Genomic DNA, 3,383 nt, shown 5'->3' on the forward strand with positions numbered 1-3,383 from the left:
GATCTCATCCCCGACCTCGACTGCGGAAAGGCTTCGCCCGGATTCCTATGGGAGCCGGGCTCCGTCCTCGACCCCGATTGCTGGTAAACTTCGTCCGGACTCCTACGGGAGCCAAACTTCACCCCTGATTTTGATTGCAGGTTGACTCAGCCCGGACTCCTATGGGAGCCAGATCTCATCCCCGACCTCGACTGCGAAAAGACTTCGCCCGGACTCCTACAGGAGCCGGGCTCCATCCTCGACCCTGATTGCTAGTAAACTTCATCCGGACTCCTAAGGGAGCCAGACTTCACCCCTGACTTTGATTGTAGGTTGACTCAGCCCGGACTCCTACGGGAGCTGGATCTCATCCCTGACCTCGACTGCGAAAAGGCTTCGCCTGGACTCCTATGGGAGTCGGGCTCCGTTCTCGACCCCGATTGCTGGAAAACTTCGTTCGGACTCCTACGGGAACCAGACTTCACCCCTGACTTTGATTGCAGGTTGACTCAGCCCGAACTCCTACGGGAGCCGGATCTCATCCCCGACCTCGACGCGGAAAGGCTTCGCCCGGACTTCTACGGGAGTCGGGCTCCATCCTCGACCTCAATTGCTGGTAAACTTCGTCCGGACTCCTACGGGAGCCGGAATTTACCCCTGACTTTGATTGCAGGTAGACTTCGCCTGGGCTCCTACGGGAGCCAGATCTCATCTCCAGCTCCAGCTGCGGGAAGACTCAGCCCGGACTCCTACGGGAGTCGGGCCTCATTCCTAATTCTGGCTGCACAAGGACTTCGCCCGGACTCCTATGGGAGCCGGGCTCCACCCACGACTTCGCTTACAGGTAAACTTCGTCCGGACTCCTAAGGGAGCCAGACTTCATCTCTGACTTTGATTGCAAGTAGACTCAGCTCGGGCTCCTGTGGGAGCCGGACCTCATCCCCGACTTCAACTGAAGGAAGACTCCATCCGGACTCCCACGAGAGTCGGACTCCAAGCTCCTCTCAGACGGGTGGTTAGCCACCTCTCTCCGCCAGACACCCCAGCCGAACTCCGACCGACAGGCCTGGGCCTCCTGGCAGGCCGCAGCAATAGCCACGACTCTGCTCCACCTCCTGCGATGGATTCCATGTGGCTCAATCACTCCCTGGCAGGCCATAATAATGGCCACGATCCTGCTCCACCTCCTGCGACGGATTCCATGCGGCTCCATCACTCCCTGGCTGGCCATAATAATGGCCACGATCCTGCTCCACTTCCTGTGACGGATACCATGCGATTCTTCCATTCTCTGGCAAGTCGCGATAACGGACGTCGCTCCGCTCCCCGTGGCAGACTCCACGTGGTACGCCCCGGTGATAGCCACGGGTCCACTCCACTACTCTCCGTAACAAACTCCTCCTGACTCTGGGCGGCCCACTGCTAGACGGTTACAGACATCGCTATCAGTTTGTTGCCCCCTCCACCTATAAAAAGGGGACCCCAGATACGTTATTCTCTAAGCTCTCTTTTTTACCTAGAAACTCTGCTAAAATTTTCGTTCGAACACTCCATTCTTGTTGAGGCAGAGAACTGACTTGAGCATCGGAGGGTCTTGCCGGAGCAACCCCACCTCCGGTTTAGACTTCTTTTGCAGGTCCTGATGGCGACCGCGACCCCCACAACTCCAGCTTCTCTGGCGCAGGTGGATTTTTGCACCAACAAGACCCATATGTCAACTTTTGACAGATGTCCTAAAATAAAATTGGCAGGTGCTAGGAATTAGTAGGTGTTGTCTTAAATTCATCTCATGAATTAAGACAAGCCTTTTTTAAGCTGGACAAGCTTCATTTAGACTAAGAAAAATCTTTCCAAGATTCTCTGGATGAGTCAAATCATATTTGGCTCAGTAGAGACAGAAAAGATTACACGAGGAGAAAGTTAGGCTTAATCGAGTGCTAGCATGATTTCTTTGAACCTAATTGGATCTAATCCAAATCAATTGGGCTAGCCCAATTGATGACATCCAGACCCTAACCCTTGTTTGTGTGATCCAGTTAAGTTCAATTCTGTATGGTAATGAGACATATCGTGATCTCATCATCAACTTCATTGAAACTCCTTTCGATGGACCAGAACTCTTCTGATTCAGACAATTAGAATGATCGATCATCAATATCATTCTAATTGCTCTCAAAATCCACCAGTGACACTGTTGAGAATAGTGTCCCAAAATCAATCATCAGTCTATTGATGGTTGTGCTCTTTGTTGTATTAGTATATAAATTATAAATAAATAAAAGTTATTTTAATATTTTTCATCATAAATTATTTCATCGTCTAATGAACTCCTGTGTTGTGGTGAAGTCCTTAGGACTATTTAGACTCGACAAAGGAGGATTTGTCGTTTAGTCCTTAAACCTGTTCGCGGCCAAATGATGCGTTGTTACTAAGGACAACAACATTTATCAAGCATAGGTCGTTGTGTGCCATATGGGTTGGTTGTCCTCTTAACCAAGGAGTGTGGAGACACTGGTATGGCATACAGGTGAGATGTAAGGATACATCTGCACTGAACGTGATCGACTCTGAAGCTATTTTTGCTGTCAAGATTTGCTCCGATGGGATATGGGTATAACTGTCCCTCTGATCTGAGACTGCCACAGTGACTTACAAGCAACTCACTGCACTTAGACACTGGACTACCTGAATTTCTAATTCAGTGATGGAAGGCTGCTGGGTGTAGTCAAGTACTTGACTTGTCGGTGCGTGTGTCAAGATAGGATTGACCACTCCAGTTCAGGAGCTGTGTACAGTCGTGTTTCAATTTAGTAAAACCTTGGCCAGGATAGTCCTAGTGAGGAGTCACAGGACTGTTTGAGTTGAGCACGATTCGGATGATCTAATCAGGGTTGACAATTTAACCCTGAGTCATCCTAAACACAGGGGTCAAAAAGGATGAATTATATAAAAACCATATTCACGTAGGTTCTGAGTGTTGCGATTGCAACTATTCGACCTATTCAGATATCGGGTATTATTGCTAGATAGTCACTTCGATTCGTACAGGAATTGGTTCCTGTGCTACCAGCTTAGGTTCGAACCAGCGGGGTCACACACATTAAAGGTTCCTATCTGATCTGATGGCTGATGAAGAGTCTTAATATTTGTAGACTATGAGTCCTACATGTCTGAGACTCTGTGATCGAGAATTAGGATTCTCTGATCATGAGTCCCACATTTTTGCATACCGGGATCAAGAGTCCCACTGGTTTGGGACTCTTCGATCAAGGTTTTATATCGATGGACTTTGATACCCGATTGCCCATCAGATTTGGACTTAGTATTTATGAGAGATTTAATTAGTAATTTGATCACTAATTAACTCAATTTGATTGAGTAATTATTTTTGGATCAAATCCAAT

The sequence above is a fragment of the Elaeis guineensis genome, chromosome 2 (genome assembly GCF_000442705.2).
Source record: "Elaeis guineensis isolate ETL-2024a chromosome 2, EG11, whole genome shotgun sequence".
Taxonomy (NCBI): Eukaryota; Viridiplantae; Streptophyta; class Magnoliopsida; order Arecales; family Arecaceae; genus Elaeis; species Elaeis guineensis.